The sequence below is a fragment of the Pseudophryne corroboree genome, chromosome 12, assembly GCF_028390025.1.
Source record: "Pseudophryne corroboree isolate aPseCor3 chromosome 12, aPseCor3.hap2, whole genome shotgun sequence".
In the NCBI taxonomy this organism is placed as follows: domain Eukaryota; kingdom Metazoa; phylum Chordata; class Amphibia; order Anura; family Myobatrachidae; genus Pseudophryne; species Pseudophryne corroboree.
The window spans coordinates 107649861-107672510 of record NC_086455.1 but is presented as its reverse complement, the minus strand read 5'-3'; the positions used below and the strand labels follow the sequence as shown (position 1 = coordinate 107672510).

At 45.1% G+C, this 22650-nt stretch overlaps 1 protein-coding gene across 3 annotated transcripts in view; it reads right to left on the bottom strand.

The window, feature by feature from the left end:
• Nucleotides 1-22650, bottom strand: part of SLC25A21 (solute carrier family 25 member 21) — a 1082402-nt gene that overhangs the window by 455058 nt on the left and 604694 nt on the right. The window lies entirely within an intron of this gene.

Below are 22650 nucleotides of genomic sequence, written 5' to 3'. Positions count from 1 at the left end.
ATTATAGGGTATCCGGCCTTTAGGTCGACCACACTTAGGTTGACAGTTATTAGGTCGATCACTATTGGTCGACACACATTAGGTCAACATGGTCTACAGGTCGACATGGAAAAAGGTCGACATGAGTTTTTCCAATTTTTCCCCATTTTTTCAACTTTTTCATACTTTACTACAATTTTTCTCCATTTTTTCAACTTTTTCATACTTTACTACAATTGGGAATGGTAACCTTGCCCGAAGTTCACTCGCCATGCGAGGGGATATGGTGCTCTAACTGGGGCTCCCGTCACTTTACAATGAAAACACCATTTAAAAAACCCCCAAAAAACTCATGTCGACCTTTTCCCATGTCGACCTAGTTCATGTCAACCTAATGCCCATGTTGACCTATTTCAGGTGTAGACCTAGTCACTGTCGACCAATAGTGGTCGACCTAATGACTGTTGACCTAAGTGTGGTCAACCCTATGACCACACCCGTATTGTAGAATATTAATATAGAATTTATAAATTGTTAGCAGCTGCCTGCAGCACCACAGTGCCGTGTCTGTCTCACAAGCTAGCTCCTGACGAGGTGACCCGCCCTGCTGCCGATTCTTACACCTGAGCTGCACCACTTCTTAAACCCAAGGGCCACGCCTAGCCAGCTGCATGCCTGCCCCTCCCAGTCCCTGCCCGCCACCTGAAGCCTGCTGATTCTGAAGGGACCATCCAGAGCCAGCTGCAGAGATTGACTCTCTCTCTCTCTCGAGATGATGATGATGATGTAATCATCTTGCGAGATCCTAGCAGCTGTGCGTTGCTGGAAGTGGCTGTGAGTGACGTCCACGACAAGGGACTAACAGTCAGGTGACACACATACAACCCACCGCTTGCATGTTCACTGATTTATAATAAAAATTCCCCCCCCCCAATGGTTATTGGTGTGCTCTGGCCGGGGCCACCTGGCATGTCTGGGCCTGGGTAATCTGTACACCCCCACCACCCCTCTTTCGGCACCATTGAACCCACATAATGCTGGAAAATAATAAAAATGAAAGAAAAAGAAAACACATGTGGAAGAGCTTGCACCAGAACTTTTGAGGGGCTTCATAGCAAAGGGGGTGAATACATATGCACATGCCAATTTTCAGATAATTTATAAAAATTACTTTTGCTAAAAAAATTTCTCTTTTCACTTCTCCAACTTAGACTATATATATATATATATATATATATATATATAAATAAAAAGGAACAAACGAGGCGGCACGATGAAGGGGAGGTGGTCCCCGAAATGTTGATAGCACTAATACACGTTTGATGCATTTTTCAAGTCTTTGAGTGCCGCCTCGTTTGTTCCTGTTCGTGTACTGGAGTGACCCCCCCGGGGGAAGGCACCTGAGCAAGCTGGTCCTGTGGGACTTCTGGAGTGCCAGAGTTAAGTAGTTGTTTTATATATATATATATATATATAAGTAGTAGATTCATCTCCAACTCCTGCACCTTCTTGTATATACCCACAGCCCTGCTTGTTCCCCTCCTCTGGCTACTGCACAGGGGTATGAGACATCATAACATTTCATCCCCCAAGAAGGAGTCGAGGTCCGGGACTTGGGAGACTGGAGTTGGATTCTGAATCTGCTTGACCATGCTGAGACCTGCAAGCCAGCTTAGAGATCAGTATAGGTGGAGAAAATCATTCAATATTTTTTATAGTGTGGGGGTGAGAGCTTCATTTAATATTCTGTATAAAGGATGGGGGTGAGAGCGGGAAATATTTAAAGGGTGGGGGGGGGGATCATTAAGTCTGTACATCACATCGGGGCCGATTCAATTGTTCTTCCTTACGGCTTACACCGGTGGGGGGAGTGGGGGGGAATTCAATTGTTGCTCCATTTAGACGCCCAGGAGCCGCGGGTCTGACATTTTTTCCTCGCTGCCTCCTGAAGTGCGAGAAAAAATTTGTCAAGTCAGCACTTTGGACGCCCACAGCAGGGAGTTTAGATGCGTTTAGGCGGCTCAACCTGGTCTATTTGGTGCGACATGTGCGCAGTGCATGGGTGCCCAAACACAATTGAAGAGTGACAATTGTTTGGACTTTGCCAAAGCGTTCGATACTGTACCACACATGAGACTTATCTACAAGCTACAAGAATCAGGGCTAGGAAGCACAATATGCACTTGGGTCAAAAACTGGTTAGATAATAGGGAGCAGCGCGTTGTGGTTAATGGATCTTTTTCAACTTGGACTGAAGTGCTAAGTTGTGTGCCGCAAGGCTCAGTATTAGGACCGCTATTGTTCAATATTTTCATTAACGACCTAACAGAAGGTCTAGAGAGCATGGTGTTAATTTTTGCAGATGATACCAAATTGTGTAAGGCTATAAATACAGAGGAGGATGCCGAGTCTCTTCAGAACGACTTAGTTAAATTAGAAGCATGGGCAGCCAAATGGAGAATGCGCTTCAACACAGACAAGTGTAAGGTAATGCACTGTGGTAACAAGAACAAAAATTACACCTACCTACTAAATGGGGTAAAATTAGGGGATTCTGTACTGGAAAAGGACTTAGGTGTCCTCATAGATAGCAAGCTAAGCAGTAGTACCCAAAGTAGGACTGCAGTAAAGAAGGCTAATAAGATATTAGCATGCATAAAACGGGGTATTGATGCTAGGGACGAGAGTATTATACTCCCGTTATATAAATCACTAGTGAGGCCACACCTTGAATACGGTGTACAATTCTGGGCACTGTACTACAAAAAGGATATCCTGGAGCTAGAAAAGGTACAGAGGAGGGCGACCAAACTAATTAAGGGCATGGAGACGATGGAATACAAGGAAAGGCTTGAAAGACTAGGCATGTTTACATTCGAAAAGCGGAGACTAAGAGGGGATATGATCAACATCTACAAATATATAAGGGGACAATACACAGAGCTTGCGCAGGACCTGTTTTTGGTTAGATCAACACAGAGGACTCATGGACACTCGCTCAGGTTAGAGGATTGGAGATTCCGCACAATACGGCGTAAAGGCTTTTTCACGGTAAGGACAATACGTGTTTGGAATTCCCTGCCCGAGGGAGTTGTAATGGCGGAATCTGTCAACACCTTTAAGAATGGGTTAGATAAATTCCTAATGGATAAGGATATCCAGGGGTATGGTGCATAGTCATGCATTATAGTTACTATAAATAGGGATAAAATGCAACGGCTGACAGCAGCATCAGTCAGAAATTTTAGTCAAATCATCATGCATAGGAGACCACAAATAGGTTGAACTCGATGGACAATTGTCTTTTTTTCAACCTCAGATACTATGTTACTATGTTAAGAGTCCCGTTTAGACGGGATTTTTAGACGCCCAAAACAATTGATTCGACCCCTAAGAGTCTGCACGCTATCTTTTGTGAGATGAATTATTGCAAGAGAGATAAGTGTTCATGAGGCCCAAGTAGTAGTAACCAGTGGCCAACTAATCTATGTCATCACCATGTTATATATTTAGGATCACTAATGGCATATAGGGCATTACCTCTCCTGTCACAATTCAGGGATGTTTTATAGATTGCCCCTTACTCTGAGAATTATGTGCATTTTTATATATTCAGTATTGTGGGGCAGTCACTAAAATGCTGTCTATATTGTATGTCGGTCACAGTAATGCTCTCCGTATTGTCTGGTGTTTACTTAACTGCTTTCCGTATTCTCTGGTGGTCACTACAATGCTCATATTGTCTAGCTGTCACTAAAATGCTCTTTCGTATTGTCTGGTGGTCACTAAAATGCCTTTTCGTATTGTCTGGTGGTCACTAAAATGCTCTTCGTATTGTCTGGCGGCCATTAAAAATGCTCTCTGTATTGTCTGGCAGTAACTAAAATGTTCTGCGTATTTTTTGATGGTCACCAAAATGCTCTTTGTATTGTCTGGTGGTCATTAAAATGCTCTTAGTATTATATGGTGGTCCTACAGACAGTGTTATTGTTATTACTTTTTATAGTGTTATTATTTGTATATTTATGTTCGTAAATCTAAAAATGAATATAATATTGAAAGAAGTCAATTATGTATGTGAGTGGCGGGGCAGATGGTATTGGGGGGAGTAGGGGCGTATTGTGTAGCTTTCCCTAGGGTGTCTTGAAACCTTGCACCAGCTCTGAAAGAACTCAGTATGTTGTCCATTTCCATAAAGAATAAGTTTTACTAAACCATTCCAGAACCATTGGAAGGGAGAAGGAGCGCCACTGTACTGGGATAACTGACTTAGAGTAGCAGCGTTATTCAAATAGCACAACAGAGATTCTTTTATATTTCGGGACAAGTCTAGAGGACAGGTGAAAAAAAACAGAACAATGGATCTGACGGAACCATTTCCCCTATAACAATAGCAGAAAGCTTAAGGACTTCTACCCAAGATGGCTGAAGGCTAGAACACTGCCACCATACAGTATGTGAAACTCGGTGCCAGGTGCGCTTGAGCAATGTCAGCACGTGTGTGGGGCACTGCAATCTTTATCTTAGATAGAGCATCTGGACACCTATAACAAGGATATGTTTATTTGAACTGGGTCTATCAAATAACAACGTTAGAAGAGCAAGCATGAGCTAAACAAAATATTTTAACCCAGTTAGCTTCCTCCACTTACTTCCCTAGTCCCATGAGGCAGAAGTAAACTCAAATCCTCCAAAAAGAAGGTTATATATCAGGGAAATCACATGAGAAGGGGGAGAGATGCTAGCACCAAGGAGCTCAAAAGGCAGAGCAGCGTGTAAGGCACCAGAGGATCCAAGAGATTGGAGGAAATGGTGAACCTGTAGATAACGCCAATATACCCCTTGGAGTAAAATCCATTTGTCCCATATATCGGTAAAAGGGTGCTATTGTGTTTCAACTCATGAGTTGTCCATCCCGGCAGAGATCCACATCTAACCAATGACAAAAAGCTCTAAGGTCCATCCTGGGAGGCAAGCGATTGTTTGATGAAATTGACATAAAAGAGGAGACCATTGAGGAGATGGAATGCTTATTTTGAAGGGACCTACAACAAGACATCAGTAGGGTCCAACGGTAGGGTGGGAGGTACTGGGAAGGGTGGGGAGCCACTGGGATATAGAGATAGCCATTCAATCTTCACCCATTGTTTAGCTATATCCACTCTAGACCATTCCAGCATTCTATTAAGGAGGCGTGGCAATAGCCCTGAATATTGGGAAGTAGAAGACCCCCTCTATGTATCTGCCTGTACATCAGGTCTAGCTTTAGACAAGCCCACCCCTCTAAAGTCTCTAATAAGAGCCTGAACTAGAAACCATCGTAAGGGTATCTTAATGGGTAAGGTATGCAGAAGATACAAAATCTTAGGGACAGAATTCATTTTTAGCATACCCAGCCTCCCAAACCACATGAAGGGTCTAGCTCTCCAAGACAATAATTCTAAACATATTTTGGCCAAGAGGGGAAAAAAATTAGCATCACATTGTGACCAAGGTCTCTAGTGAGGACAACCCCCCAAGGTATTTCAATTTAGAAGGTACGGGGAAAGGCAGTTTTAAGTTAAGCTATCATTTGAGGAGGAGCCTTAATAATTAGGGCAACTGAAACATCTTAAACTTGACCAGCACGTTAGTGAAGTGACTGGATTGGCAAAAATAGGATTTTGATAACCTACTGGTAAATCCTTTTCTCCTAGTCCGTAGAGGATGCTGGGGACGACATCAAGACCATGGGGTATAGACGGGATCCGCAGGAGACATGGGCACTCAAGACTTTTCATTGGGTGTGAACTGGCTCCTCCCTCTATGCCCCTCCTCCAGACCTCAGTTGTAGGAACTGTGCCCAGGGAGACTGACATTTCGAGGAAAGGAATTACTTAACTAGTGGTGAGATATCTACCAACTCACACCCTCAACCATGCCGCACACATGGCATTCAACATAACACACGCCAACAGGCATGAACTAATTGCAGCAACATGCTGAAACCAAGATAACACAACTTGAGTAACTGTAATAACTAAACTGCAGGTAAAGTACGCACTGGGACGGGCGCCCAGCATCCTCTACGGACTAGGAGAAAAGGATTTACCGGTAGGTTATCAAAATCCTATTTTCTCATACGTCCTAGAGGATGCTGGGGACGACATCAAGACCATGGGGTTTATACCAAAGCTCCAGTGCGGGCGGGAAAGTGCGGATGACCCTGCAGCACCGATTGACCAAACTTTAGGTCCTCATCGGCCAAGGTGTCAAACTTGTAGAATTTTGCAAATGTGTTTTACCCTGATCAAGTAGCTGCTCGGCAAAGTTGGAATGCCGAGACCCCCCAGGCAGCCGCCCAGGAGGAGCCCACCTTCCTAGTAGAATGGGCCTTCACCGACATCGGTAACAGCAATCCAGCCGTAGAATGAGCGTGCTGAATCGTACCTCTGATTCAGCGCTTGGAAGCAGGACACCCAATCTTGTTGGGAGCATACAGGACAAACAAAACCTCTGTTTTCCGTATTCAAGCTGTTTTAGCGACATAAATCTTCAAAGGTCTACCACATCTAGAGACTTTGAACGTGTCAGCAGCAACTAGCACCACAATAGGTTGGTTTATGTGGAAAGAGGAAACCACTTTTGGAAGAAAATGTTGACGAGTTCTCAACTCTGCCCTATCTTCATGGAAGATCAGGTAAGGGCTCTTGTGAGACAAAGCCCCCAATTCAGACACCCGCCTTGCGGATGCCAACGCCAAAAGCATCACCACTTTCCAAGTGAGAAACTTCAACTCTATTTCTTGTAGAGGCTCAAACCAACCAGGTTGAAGGAACTGCAACACCATATTAAGGTCCCATGCTGCCACTGGAGGCCCAAATGGAGGCTGGATGTGCAGAACCCTTTTCACGAATGTCTGAACTTCTGGAAAGGAGGCCAATTGTTTTTGAAAGAAAACTGATAAGGCCGAAATCTGGACCTTGATTGACCCCAATCTAAGGCCCGCATCCACACCAGCCTGCAGAAAATGGAGAAAACGTCCCAACTCAAACTCTTCCGTAGGAGCCTTCTTGGATTCACACCAAGACACATATTTTCTCCAAATACGGTGGTAATGTTTAGACATTACTCCTTTCCTGGCCTGAATAAGAGTGGGGATGACTTCCTTGGGAATACCCTTTCGGGCTAGGATCCGACGCTCAACAGCCATGTCAAACGTAGCTGCGGTAAGTCTTGATACACACATGGCCCCTGCTGTAGTAGGTCCTCTCGAGGAGGAAGAGGCTGAGGATCTTCTATGAGCAACTCCTGAAGATCTGGTTACCAAGCCCTCCTTGGCCAGTATGGGGCAATGAAGATTGCTCGAACTCTTGTTCTTATTATTATTTTGAAAACTTTTGGAATCAGTGGAAGTGGAGGGAAAACATATACCGACCGAAACACCCACTGGGTCACCAGTGTATCCACTGCTATTGCTTGAGGGTCTCTCGACCTGGAACAATATCTCTGAAGCTTCTTGTTTAGACGAGATGCCATCATGTCTACTTGAGGAAGTCCCCAAAGACTCGTCACCTCTGCGAAGACTTCTTGGTGGAGGCTCTACTCTCCTGGATGGAGATCGTGTCTGCTGAGGAAGTCTTCTTCCCAGTTGTCCACTCCCGGAATGAAAATTGCTGACAGAGCTCTAACATGTCTTTCTGCCCAGAGGAGAATCCTTGTCACCTCTGCCATTGCCGCTCTGCTTTTCGTTCCGCCTTGCATGTTTATGTACGCGACTGCTGTTACATTGTCCGACTGGATCTGCACGGGATCTTGAAGAAGATGTAATGCTTCTAGAAGGCCGTTGTAAATGGCTCTCAATTCCAGAACGTTTATGTGAAGGCAGGCTTCCTGACTTGACCATTTTCCTTGGAAGCTTTCCCCCTGTGTGACAGCTCTCCAGCCTCGGAGACTTGCATCCGTGGTTATTAGGACACAGTCGTGAATCCCAAACCTGTGTCCCTCTAGTAGGTGAGAACTGTGTAGCCACCACAGGAGCGAAATCCTGGCTCTGGGGGTGTCGAAGTCAAAAATATTACATAGAGAGAACATACAGACTCCACACATTATGAGTCGCTAAGCTTGCAAATACGCGCAGCAATATACGGTAACATACGCATTTACACAGGCATGCCACAGAGATAGATTCGACACATATTTCATACAGCACATAATTATAACATATCAAGCGCCAGACATCATAATGCTTTAAAATTATATAATGGAGTAACGTCATGTACGTGTATTATTGGAACGAAGCAAGACAGGCATGTCGTGTTTGGTATTACAGTAACCAGATTAATGTGTAGATTCATTTGATGCTTGTTATTAAGTTGTAGCTCATTGCAACAAGTAGATATGATTAAATGTATGAAAGCTAAAGTCACTCTTATTAGAACAATGGACATTCCACGCATGTGGTGGACAGGAAACTCAGGCCAGCCCTTTTGATGTCTTCAAGGCTGAACTTTGTTAGCATACGAACAGACCAGTGACTCATCATGAATGAGAAAGTTCCCTCCCCTAGACTAGATGTGTGCACTCCCCCAAACTACATAGTGTATTGCTGATCAGACACACAGGAGTTGCTGTTTTGTCCCAGACGATGGTGGAGTTGCTGCCAGTCCAGTGCTTACATGATTTTATATAGAGATAGAGAGAGTGATATGGAGGTAAGACTTTATAGGAGAAAGATATGGTGATGTATTTGCTGGCCTGTAACTGTATGTATTTAATTTAGTTTGTATTAACTGCTTACTGTATAAATTGTAACCATGTAACTATATATATACTGTACATTGTGATATATTGAATACATATACTTTTAATAACAAATATATACATCAATGAGCTTTGGAACACAGATAATGTGTGGGTGTATTGTTTTCTCTTAAGGGTTGTAGTGTTTTGCGACGTACAGCGCACTTTTATCGTATATGGTAATAAGATGCGCCTGGCGTCTGCAGTATATATATTAGAGCGGGCATTTTAAATATTTGTTAGAAAGCAATTTGGTATTTACAGGGGACAGGATTATTTTCCGGTGTGTGTGTGTGTGTAGGTGGCATCCGGACCACTTGTCCAACAGGTCCCACTGGAATACTCTGGCATGAAATCGGCCAAACTGTATGGCCTCGTAGGCCGCTACCATTTTCCCCAACATCCGAATGCATTGATGGATCAACACGCTTGTTGGTTTCAATATTTGTTTGACCATTTTATGGATTTCCAGAGTCTTTTCCAGTGGAAGAAATACTCTCCATATTTCTGTGTCCAGAATCATCCCTAAAAAGGACAATCTTGTCATCGGTTCCAGCTGCGACTTTGGAAAATTCATGATCCAACCGTGTTGTTGGAGTATTGACAGGGAGAGTGCGATGTTCTGCACCAACTGTTCCCTGGATCTTGCTTCTATCAGGAGATCGTCCAGATAAGGAATTATATTGACTCCTTTTTAACGGAGGAGGACCATCATCTCCGCTATCACCTTGGTGAATACCTTCGGTGCCGTGGAGAGTCCGAACGGCAACGTCTGAAACTGGTAATGGCAATCCTGTACTGCGAATCTCAGATAAGCTTGGTGAGGAGGATAAATGGGAACATGCAAGTAAGCATCTTTTATGTCTACTGACACCATGAAGTCCCCCTCTTGCAGACTGGAAATCATTACCCTCAGGGATTCTATCTTGAACTTGAACCTTTTCAGGTAGAGATTCAGATTTTCAGGTTTAAAATCAGTCTGACCGAGCCGTCCGGCTTCGGAACTACGAAGAGGCTTGAATAAAAAAACCTTCTCCTTACTGTGCCAAGGGTACCAGGACAATGACCTGATCCTGACATAATTTTTGAATTGCCGTTGTTACTGTCTCTCTTCCCGGAAGAGAAGCTGGCAAGGTTGATTTGAAAAATTGGCATGGGGGGACGTCTTGAAACTCTAGTTTGTACCCATGGGACACTATTTGTAAGACCAATTGGTCCAGGCCAGATTGAATCCAGATTTAGCTGAAAAGTTTCAGACGTGCTCCCACCCGAGCGGACTCCCGCAAGGGAGCCCCAGCGTTATGCTGCAGATTTGGCAGAAGCAGTGGTGGACTTCAGGTCCTGCGATCCGGGAGACAATGCAGATTTCTTTACTTTTCCCATTCCCCTACCTGCAAAAAAAGGGGAGATCTTTGGCCTTTTTGTATTTGTTGGGCCGAAAGGACTGTATGTGAGAGTGATGTGTCTTTTTTGCCGGTGTAGGAGCATAAGGCAAGAATGTTGACTTACCTGCGGTAGCCGCTGAGACTAACGCATCCAGCCCATCACCAAACAAGGCCTCACCTTTATACGGGAGAGCCTCCATATTTTATTTTGGAATCTACATCAGCATTCCACTGGCGAATCCACAACGCCCTCCGAGCCGATACTGCCATGGTGGCGGTTCTTGATCCCAAGAAACCAATATATTTCATGGTTTCTAGTACGTACGCAGCAGCGTCTTTGATATGGCCTAACGTTAGGAGTATCTCGTCTCCATCAATTGTGTCAATGTCTAATGACAAGTTTTCTGACCACTTTTCAATAGCACTACTCACCCACTCACAGACAATGGTAGGCCTGAGTAGTGTCCCATTGGCCACATCAGTAAATCACCTCACTCACTTGCGGTCTGTCGGCTCCTTAAGTGAAGCCATTCCAGGCGCAGGGAGAAACACCTTTTCTCTTTTATGACAGGGCCCTGTCTAAAATGCGGGGTGACTCCGACCTTTTTTGGAAAAAGGTAAGCTGCCTGAATTCCTTTTGGGAATCTGACATTTCTTTTCAGGTTAAATCAGACCTGAGGTAGAGGGAAAATTACATTACTTCTTTACTAAAGTAAACCCTCTCCTTGTGGTAAAAGCAACTTCTAACACCTCCTTTATAGCTAAAATATGTTTTGAATGCTTTTTTGCTAACTTAGGACCTATTCCCCTGGAATCACTAGTGTCGACACAGGAATCAGAGTCCGTGGCGGTATTAGTTTGTACTACTTGTGCAAATTTGTATGTAACCCAGAAAGGTCCCTGTGGATGAAAGGCAGAACTATTAAAAATCACATCTTCAACAGATTATTTTCATTTTCTGTATGAGATTCAGTCCAACCTCTTACTGATATGATTCACACTATCATGTAACCTTTCACCCAGTCAGGCTCTTGGTGTCATATTACACCTCTGTGTCCCTAACATGTCTCCACAGAGTTCCCTGCCACAGACATGTCACACACGTGCAGAACCACACCACAGACACTCCAGGATTTGTAGGGGACAGACCCATAGTAAAATCTGTCAGAGGGACACATGGGATTTGCCAGTTCACAACCCAGCGCCAGTAACACAATGTCTGTGAACACAAAATGCCCACTGACATGCAGCGCTTTTATAATGTAAATCACACAATTATATAGCACCAACTTCACTGTGGCCCCCCCTGTTTTGCACCGATACTTGTTCAGTAGTGGAGGAGGACCACGGTTGTCTCCGCAGCCTGAGTAGAGAGAGAAAATGGTGCTAAGCAGTGTGCTGGCTGACTGAGGAGGAAGCTCCACTCTTCAATGGTGTGTTTCTCCTCAGCTTTTATGAGGTCATTTTTTATACTGGTGGGGGTAGGACTGTGCCTCAGCAACTTATGCCCCTTATTTATGCCAGTTTCCATAGGTTTCATGCTGCCCGGGGCGCCCCCACGCCCTGCAGCGCCTGTGTATGTGTGGGCAACATGGCGTGCTGCGCTCCCGCCAGCTGCGCGATACCTTTAGCCGTCACTTTCTTGATTGAAGATCTGTCTTCTAACACTCACCTGTCTTCTGGCTCTGTGAGGGGGGTGACGGCGTGCTGTGGGAGTGAGCATCTAGGCACAGCTAGCGTTCAGTTCCCTTCAGGAGCTAATGGTGTCCTGTCAGCCAGAAGCAGAGCCATGAAACTCTTTAGGAAGTTGGTTCCTACTTCTTCCCCCTCAGTCCCACGAAGCAGGGAGTCTGATGCCAGCAGATCTCCCTGAAAATAAAAAACCTAACATAAGTCTCTTTTCAGAGAAACTCACTAGAGCTCCTCAGAGTGCATCCAGTCGACCTGGGCACATTTCTAAAACTGAGGTCTGGAGGAGGGGCATAGAGGGAGGAGCCAGTTCACACCCAATGAAAAGTCCTTAGAGTGCCCATGTCTCCTGCGGATCCCGTTTATACCCCATGGTCTTGATGTCGTCCCCAGCATCCTCTAGGACGTATGAGAAAAGGGGTAATTTATATTCCTTATCCTGTAAGACATAACAGAAAATATTAGTGTTCAACCTTATAGACCTCACCAAAGCTTCCATACAAAGAACAAAGATCAGGGCAGAAATAGAGCAACCCTGCCTAGTACTGTTATTACTGAGAGGGAGCCATTGACTAATTCTGGCAGAGGGAGAATGGTAGAGGAAGAGAACGCATTGGAAGCAGACAGGACCCACTCTCATGTGTCTCAGCAACCCAGCCATAAATCCCCAAAACAATCTGTTTGAATGCCTTCCAAGCATTAGTGGACAATAAAACTGCCGGGCATCTGTGGTAGATATATGGTGAATAAGGGCCAGGATCTTAGAAGTATTGTCACAGAGTTGCTCAGCCATTAAGTCCTAGCTCCAAACTGGCATCATTTAGGTGGGACAGTCCTGATAAAAGATTTGGGAGACATGTCCCAGTCACTGATACTCAGGACAGTAGAGCAGTGGTGAATGGAAGCCATACAAATGGGGGTATGGGTCGTTGGGTCGACCCAACTTAGTTCGACAGTCATTAGGTCGACCACTGAAGGTCTACATGGGCATTAGGTCGACATGCACTAGGTCAACATGGGAATTAGGTCACCATTTACTAGGTCGACAGGTGAAAAGGTCGACATGACGTTTTGGACTGTTTTTGGTGTCGTTTTCTTCGTAAAGTGACGGGGAACCCCAATTAGTGCACCATGTCCGCTCACCATTCTTCGGGCAAGGTGCTTCGCTCCGCTACTGCTTCACTCGGCACAGGTTACCGTTCCGATCGTAGTCCACGTGGATCGTCAAGTATGGAAAAATCCAAAAATTAGAAGAAAATGTGAAAAACTCATGTCGACCTAATGACCATGTCAAACTATTGACCATGTTGACCTAATGCATGTCGACATTCAGTGGTCGACCTAATGACTGTCGACCTAAGCTGTGTCGACCTAATGACCGTATCCCCAAATGGGAACTGTGATACTCTGCATGTATGCAAGATGTCATGAGTGGTGATTGAGAGTTGCTATGGTGACTCCCACGACAATATCCCCCATGATGTTGAGGACCACCAGTCCGGTTCCTGCACAGCCGAGAGAACGGAAACTACAGGAAGTGTGCAAATCTTTGTATGTATGCATGGAGCGAGCTACTACCGATTGAGATGAGTCAGCTGTAACCAAAGTATGGAGTGGGAATTCTCCAGAGGGGTGGTCTTCTGTATGCCGAATGCCGGGATCCCGACACCCGGCATACCGACATATATTCTTCCTCGTAGGGGTTCACGACCCCCCTGGAGGGAGAATAAATAGCGTGGCGCGCGCAGCACGCCACTGTGCCTGCAGCGTGGTAAGCGCTCGCCACGCTGTCGGTATGCCGGCGGTCGGGCTCCCGGCGCCAGTATGCTGGTCGCCGGGAGCCCAGCCGCCGGCATACCATACTACACCCCTCCAGAGACATCCCAGTCACTGAAAATGGTCCTCACCAAAGCTTTGTGGGTGAGAAGAAACTTCAAGTATGCTGGAAGATAGAGGCTATGTCATTTGCTTATGAGAGACTGAATCCTTGCTGTTTGTTAAGGCTGCACAGAAGATAGTTGGCCATTGAAAAGTTAAACAATAGATTGTCAGTTCATGGGTAGGAGTATGGCAGCAGTCTGTAGCATTCTGTACATTGAGGGTGATTCAGACCTGATAGCTGGCCTGCAAACTTTGCTATCCTGCGTTCGGATAGTCGCCGCATCCAGGGGGAGTTTAAATTCGCTGTGCAAGTACGCAGATCTACAAAAATGCACTGTGTGCAGTCTCTGCGCAGCCCAGAACTTACTCCTACAGTGCGATGAGAAGAGGCTGATCGGTGCCGGAGCTGACGTCAGACACCCTCCCTAAAAACGCATGGACACGCCTGTGTTTTTCCGCACACTCCCAATAAACGATCAGTTACCACCAACAAATGGCTTCCTCCTGTCTACCACCTTGTGAACGCCTGTGCGATTGGATTTTTCACACCATCCCGTCGCTGACCGGCGATGCCCTTTGTTGTTGTCTGATGCACGTGCACATTGCAGTGCATACACATGCTCAGTTACTACCTGATCGCCCGCTGGGCGAAAATGCACAGCAGCGATCAGGTCTAAATCCCCCCAATGTTAGCATCATGCAAATTAAAATCATACAAGAAAACATTTGTAAGCAGTAATTTAGCACTGTAGTATAATTAAAATGTCATTACCTCCCATAGCACTGTACAGAGTGAGTAGTACATACTGGGGGTAATTCTGAGTTGATCGCAGCAGGAACTTTGTAAGCAGTTGGGCAAAACCATGTGCACTGCAGGGGGGGGGCAGATATAACATGTGCAGAGAGAGTTAGATTTGGGTGTGGTGTGTTCAATCTGCAATCTAAATTGCAGTGTAAAAATAAAACAGACAGTATTTACCCTGCACAGAAACAAAATAACCCACCCAAATCTAACTCTCCCTGCACATGTTATATTTGCCTCCCCTGCAGTGCACATGGTTTTGCCCAACTGCTAAAAAATGTCCTGCTGCGATCAACTTGGAATTACCCCCACTGTACATATAAGTACAGGACATTATGGCAATGACACCAAAGAGGATATATAATTTTTAATTTTTTATACAATTGTATTTTTACATTAAGTCCTGTTGGAGAAAGAGCGCTACGTAAATAAAATTATTATTATTACTACTGTAGTATTATTATTATTATTATTATTATATTGCCATGCTGTTATATACCTCCCAACATAGGAAGATGGGGAAGCAGGACTCCCAGGCGCGACTGAAAGGGTGACCTATAGAAAAGGGGGCGTGGCTTTGAGGGAGTGATGCTCCTTATTACACCACGCAGTAATGCCCCTTACACATTATGGCTCACACAGTAATGCCCCTTATAACATTATGGCTTTGAGTAATGCCCCTTAAAAATGGCAGCCACATACCAAGTTGGGAGGCTGTTTCCTATCTGGGTGCTCTTAGTTGCATCAGCCCCACTTTCTTGTACTGTTGGTTGTCAGGGGTTTTATATGTGGCCATTACTTTTCTCTTCCTGTCATGTGACAGTGGCAAGCAAAACCAATACTTCTGGGCACCGCTTACCATGCATGCGTCTATTCCTGTTAACCGCTTCGGCATCTAGTGTCCAATCCCAGGGGCAAGCGGTATGCAGCCCTGGTTGTGGCTGCAGAAGCCTGGGGACCCCACAGTCCTCCCGTGCAGAAATTAGCCAAGAGACCCAACAATTTTTCCCTGCACCGTGTAGTCGTGGAACATCCTGATCATCCCCTGCAGCCAGCAGCCCTAGGATCCCCTTGTGAAGACTGATGGTGGAGGAGATGGCCGAGTCAAGGTGCGGCGAATCGTTGGTGATTGGATGGAGCTGACACAGACAGATTTTATTGGCTGCAGGGCGTCCTACAGCACTTTTATGAAAATACTGAGCTATTGAAATGTTGATTAAATGATCCAGAGTGTTGTATTATTTGCCTATACTCCTGGGGTGCCTTAGTGCACTTGCAGGGGTGCCTTGGATTGGGGGCTGATGACCAATTCAAATTACATATGGTCAATGTAATAGGCAAAACCAGTGCTGGTGGCTGCTAATCATAAAATATGTGGACAAACAGAAGCAAATCCTGTCCCTTACTACACAATGGAACCTAAAGATGACATATGAACACACTTTACTTGATTTAATATTTTTTTCTACATTTCTCAATAAAAATATTTGGACTAGGGGTGCCGTAAAAAAAAATTCTGATACTCTAGGGCGCCGGGATCCAAAAAGTTTGGAAACCACTGCCTTGGCCATTTAATGTTTGTTTGTTTTGTTTCATAAAAATCACAGGAAATAAAGAGGTATATTATGAGTACTTTCAAGATGGAAATGGCTTAAAGTAAATATCTCAGTTTAAATTACATGATTTCCTTATGATTTTTATGTTTTTTATTTTTAAACGGTGGAGAGGAATGTCGGGAAACAGGTACAAGAGATTTTGTTCACGTAAATTTCACCTTTTTAACACAAAAGATAATAACAACAAAATATGTGTGACAGATATATTCTGAGACTGGGTGACAAGTCAGGGAAATATCCACATTCATACACACATGAATTCCACAAGATGACCGCATTCTAATAACTAATCAAATCACATTAATTTGCTGAAAAATGTTTGATATTGTCATAAGAAAGGAAATATTGACTGTAAAAAAAAAACAAATATTTCACCAATAAAAAAAATATCAATTTCAACACTGCTGAAATAATTAGGGGGATATTGATTTTAACAATAGTGATATCTCTATCACTGTTGAAAACGCGACAATCTACCCTACCTCACAAGCTCGCTGCCTAGGTGTCATCCTTGACTCTGATCTGTCCTTTGTTCCCCACATTCAATCTGTCTCAAAATCATGTTACATGCATCTAAAAAACATATCCAAAATACGACCATACCTTACACAAGACACTGCTAAAACTCTAATCCATTATCTCCCGCATTGATTATTGCAATAGTCTCCTAACTGGTGTTCCCAAAACGAGACTCTCACCACTACAATCCATTCTGAATGCAGCAGCGAGGCTAATCTTCCTCGCTAGACGTTCATCGTCTGCAGATCCACTCTGTCAGTCCCTCCATTGTTTACCTGTATTCTACCGTATTCAATATAAAATACTTTTACTCACACACAAGGTCATTAACCAAACTACACCAACATAGACCACTTCGCTTATCTCAAAATATATCCCAACCCGACCTATTCGCTCTTCACAAGATCTGCGTCTCTCATCCACACTCATTACTCGCTTCCACTCACGACTGCAGGACTTTCTTCGGGCTGCACCCACTCTGTGGAATGCCCTACCACGTACAATAAGACTCTCCTCTAGTCTCCAAACCTTCAAACATTCCCTGAAAACTCACCTCTTCAGGCAAGCGTATCAAATTCCAGAACCGCCCACATAACTTTCATAAACCTTCCTATCAAATTGCATCCACTCTGCACAGTCCACACACATCCTCACATGTCTTCTCATTCTTCACTTTCCCTTCCTCTCGACCCCGGTTCATCATTGCTGTGTGACCATATCATACAGCCCACCAAGAACCTTTGCAATCTGGCGGACAACTATGCAATAGATAGGCATGGATACACAAGGATAGGTGCTATTTCCCTATAGAGTGTAAGCTTGCGAGCAGGGCCTTCCTACCTCTATGACTGTTTGTTATTACCCAGTTTTGTTATATCATTATTATTTCCAATTGTAAAGCGCAACGGAATTTGCTGCGCTATATAAGAAACTGTAAATAAATAACAACACATGGACATATGGATTTCAACAATACATGGACATATTGATTTAAAATATATGTGGGCATATTGATTTCAACGATACGTGGGTATTTTAATTTCAACATTACAGGACAAACTAATTTCTCCAAAAAGGGAACAACACATGTGACATATTTATTCAAATTTGTACAATAGTTCCACATCAGTAGCTGTTAGTGCATGCTGGCAGTTGTAGTGCCAAATTGATTGTATAATATTTTGTAATTTTAAACTTAGTACGTAATGAGCAGGAGTACCACAGGGTGTCCAGTGCAAGTTTAAGGATGGGAGCCTGATCATTTTCCTGTGACCCTCTCCAGAAACATTGCATCAGATTTAGGAGTTTGAAACCTGGTGCACATCAGATGCAGTTTGAACTTCTCCAGACTGCAGAATGATCAATCCTGTTGTTTGGCTCTGAAAACTGCATGCACTGTGTGGTGGTTTATAGACTATATAGTAACGTTTCCTTGGTACTGTAAAGCTCTCAAAGTATACACATTGTGTATATGTATACACACACACGTACAGAAGTCACATTACACTTAACATACTGTATGAAATGGTTGCTCTGGCAATGGGTCTGCATTGGTGTTGCATACAGGACAGGTACGCTGATTACTAATCATTAACATATCGCACCTACAGCAATTATGTGGTCGCAACAATACAGCAACACAAGCAAGTTATTGTTCTTGGTGCCCGCTGCCCCCACAGTACCAGCTTGTCCCACAGTCTCCCTGCAGAGTGTGGAAGGGGACAGGATGCACTCAGTTAGTGGCAGGTTTCACATTGCTATGTCTGGAATTTTGTTCTTCAGATCCTGTTGCCTCCGACTACCCTGGACTCCAATTTAGCAGCAGGGACATTCTCGTTTAGTGTTTAATGGTCGTAGAGGGATTTACACAAGAATAAAGGTGCAGTCCACATTTTTTTGTTGTTGTTTTAGCCTTTGAACAAACCATTTTATGATCTCTGTTCAGCATATAACATTTCTGTCTTTATTTTCCAGCTCAAATAGTCAAGTCTCCTACATTATTTTTACCACAGAATAATTGTTTCCATTCTTGCAGTTCACGTGTACTGTGAAAGTTTCATTTGGCATGCATGAATTCTCCAGAGGTGCAAATAACATCAAATAAACCATTCGAAGAACCTTTTGTCACAGTATCTTTCTGCAATTAAGAAGTCATGATTCTTTTACATGCCTGTAATATACTTAATATAGCTTAAAAGCCAAACTTCACTCTTAAGTCACCATTTTTACTAGGCAAGAGTCATTTGTGCTCCAAACAGCATGTACTGTACGTCATGCAAAAACAAAAAGATAATGACTGTAGATCTACAGTATCTGTGTATAAACAGATATAATAATATGGTGATCTAAAGGAGAATGTACAGATCAGTAGCGGATCTTGCTACGGGAACGCAGGATTTTTGCCCGGGGCGCTGCCTTCAGGAGGGCGCCGCCGCCGTGGCAAGATCCGCTACTGGTGGTGCCACCCGGTGCTGTGCGCGATGAAGTCATCGCGCACCGCACTGCATTGTGGGAGCGGCACATAGACACTAGAGGTCATGATTGACCTCTAGTGTCTATGCGGTGCTATGGGAGAGATGTCATGACGTCTCTCCCATAGATCAGAGGAGCGGCGCTGGCGGCCGGAAACGGAGGGCAGCAGCGGTCGGGAATCAGGAGCGGGGATGGTATTATATTTTTTTTGTAAGCGGCACAAACAAGGGGGTACAACTCTACTAGGGGGCACAACAACTCTACTGGGGGCATACTGACCATGCCCCTTTATGAAGCCACACCCCTATTTTTCGCCCGGGGCGCCACAAGGGCTAGATCCGGCCCTGGTACAGATGCTATATAGCCTCGGCTTCTAACACAAGGGCCACGTACCTGCTAAGTGAAGTACAAACCTTCGCTTTAACACCACAAATCTTGCTGACAAGACCATATGTAACCATTCTTAGGCACAACTGATGCCTTGGATGCAATGGTGATCTGAAGTGGCAGCACAAGAGTCCTATATATTAGTGTGGCATGAATTTTATACTACTGCCTGTGTGATTAACTTTGGTTTTTATATTGTGTCGACATTGATGAAATGTCAACATGATTAGAATTTCAACAAAACATTTCTGGTGGTCTCGAGGTGACTTACTTGGTACAGTGGTTTGAGGTGGCTACAGGGTCCAGTGGTGATATCTGAGTGACTTCCAGCGATAATTATGACTAACCCTAAAGCTTCGTACACACTGCAGCGATGCTGGGCCAATTTGCCATTTCGTAACGACAAATCGCCTGCATTGTTCAGTGTGTATGGGTGATTACACGCTGTGTGTGCTGCATATCAAACCTAGCAATATCGCTAGCGACCTTGTTTATCCTTATGTTCTGTCCTTCATAAAACTTGTTCCAGATGTCGGAACAAATGTCCGTCGCTCAGTCTATGCAGAATGTAGCATTTCACTGTGAACATTCTGCAGATGCTGATATGTTCAATGTTGACACCATAACTGTCGACACTGTGATGATGACATTATGGCTACATCTCGATTAACAGACACATGACAAAAGATCTTGCTGCCAATTCTATCTTCAAATTGCTTTGTATACATTGGTCCTCCCAGGGACGTGCAGTCAGGGGAGGCAGTGCCTCCCCTGTCACAAGCATTAAAATAATAAAAAGAAGATATTTATAGCACAGATTCTGTGATAAATATCTTCTTTTATTATTCTAATCATTTCCCCCCTGCGTATGTGACTGCATGTGAGGGTGGGAGGCAGCGGGAGAGGTGCCTCCCGCTGCAAACACTAAAAGGCTGGGCAGCGGGGGGCGGGCCCATTGAAAATGTATGGGGAAGCGGCACCTAGACTGGTGCCTCAATGACAAGGGCGTGCATTCAGCCCCGATGAATGCACGCCCCTGTCAGTCCCCCAGATGTGATTGGCCCAGCGGATCCAGTGCTGGATCCGCTGTCCAATCACCCACAGGCGGCGCTGGAGGCGGAAGTGGCGGCACCTGTGTGCTTGAGACTGAGTTCGGTGGCCGGGTATGAATCACCCTCCCTCCTCCGGCGCCTGTGTGCGGTGGCCGGGAGGGAATCCCCCCCCCCCCCCCCCTTTCATTCCTCCTCCGGCGCGTTGCCTGTGTGCGGTGGCTGGGTAGGAATATCCCCCCCCCCTCGTTCTTCCTCCGACGCCTGCTCCGTCCTCACAGCCAGCAGCACACTCCCCTGTCTGTGCGCCAACGTCCTCCCGCCTCATTGAGTGCATAATATTCAATAATTTTCTTTCTTTCTTTCTTTCTCTTTCTCTATCTCCTTTCCCCCCCTCCTGTGAATTACTTCATTTGTAAGTATAATTTTCATTTTGACAGGTACCTCTATTGGATTCTACATGGACAAGGGGACGTGACCGGCGTGGGATGTAGGTAAGTAATCTCTCTCTCTCATTTTTACAGGTGCCCCTATTGGATTCTACATGGACAAGTGGACGTGATCGGCGTGGGATGTAGGTAAGTATGTGTGAGTGTGTTTTAATACATTTTTACTTTCACGGTGTGTGTGTGTTGTGTTTTTATTTGGGTATTTTTGTTGTTGTAGAACTACAGGTACCAGCGGACCCGTTATTTCCCCGCATGCTGGTACTTGAGGTTCTCCAAGTACCAGCAAGCTGGGGAGGCTTGCTGGGCCTTGTAGTTCCACAACAAAAAACAACTTTATTTTTTTTACACACTTATGGCTATCAGCCCAGCACCCACCGCCCAGGGGTGCTGGGGACAGCCTTTTTTTCCAGCTCAATCAGGACCGGCTCAAAGAGCCCAAGGCTGGTTATACTTAGGAGGGGGGACCTCACACATTTTTTTATTTTTTTAACCCATTGAGACCCTTCTCCATTAAGTTAATGGAAGCCCTGGACAACAAAATTGCATTCATGTCCTCCTCCCACTCCCTTCCCAGTCCCAAACACTAATTTTTATTTTCTATAAAAATGTACAATATATCACAAGTATGATGAGGCAGGCAGCGGGCATTGGCGGCATCGGACTCAGGTGCACATTAGTGGCGGAGGGCTGGGTCAGTTGATGGAGGGCGAGTTTGTAAGCCATTGGCGGTGGCAGCGGGCATCAGCACAGAGGCAGAAGCGGGCATTGGCTCGGCGGCGGTAGGGGTCATCGGCAGGATTCAGTGGACATTATGGCTGTAGTGCCTCACCAGCAACAGACCTCACCGCATGCCACTGGTCCTCACCTTTACTTTCATGAATTAAGTTAATTTCATATAGAAGTATGTTTGGACTAGATGAGTTTCACAATCCTCTGCTGTTTGAGGACCCTGTTTGAAGTCACTGTCATATTCTCAGTGTGTGACTCCCCATTTTACCTCATTACCTTATGACGCTGCTTGCTCACATCCATACCTTCTCTAATGGTGCGTACACGTGGTGCGATTTTCTATGCGATATGGACTATATAGTCCATATCGCATGGAAATATAGTGCATATTGCACCGTGTATAAGCTTGCGATGCCGAAGCGTGGTCCCACGGGATCAGCATTGCAAGAAAATATAGTGTGTGCAGGCGGGGCCGATACTGACTACATCCCTCAGGGCACAATATAGTCAGTATCAGTCAAAAGTCTGCATCACACTGTGTGTACGCCCCATTACTCATCCCGAGAAAAGCACAGCCATCTCCTGATCTACTCTCTGTGGAGCTGTGAACATTCTGATAATTGGGTTGAGTACAGTTTGATTTAGCGCTGCCCAAATCAGAATTGATTATACACAGATATGGCCGGCGCATGCCAGACAGCCGACGGCCGTTTCAGCCCTGTGATTGCCTCGCCCTGATTGACAGGCAAAGGAGGCCGCTGGACGGGAGGGGGCGGGCCGGCGGCGTTTGGCCGCTGTTATAGGGGCACAGCACGGGCAACACAGGCGTACCTGGTCCGTGGGGCGGTGGGCGTCCACGGTGGCTGTGTGATGTCACACGCAGCCGCTGCAACCCAGACAGCGATGAGTAGC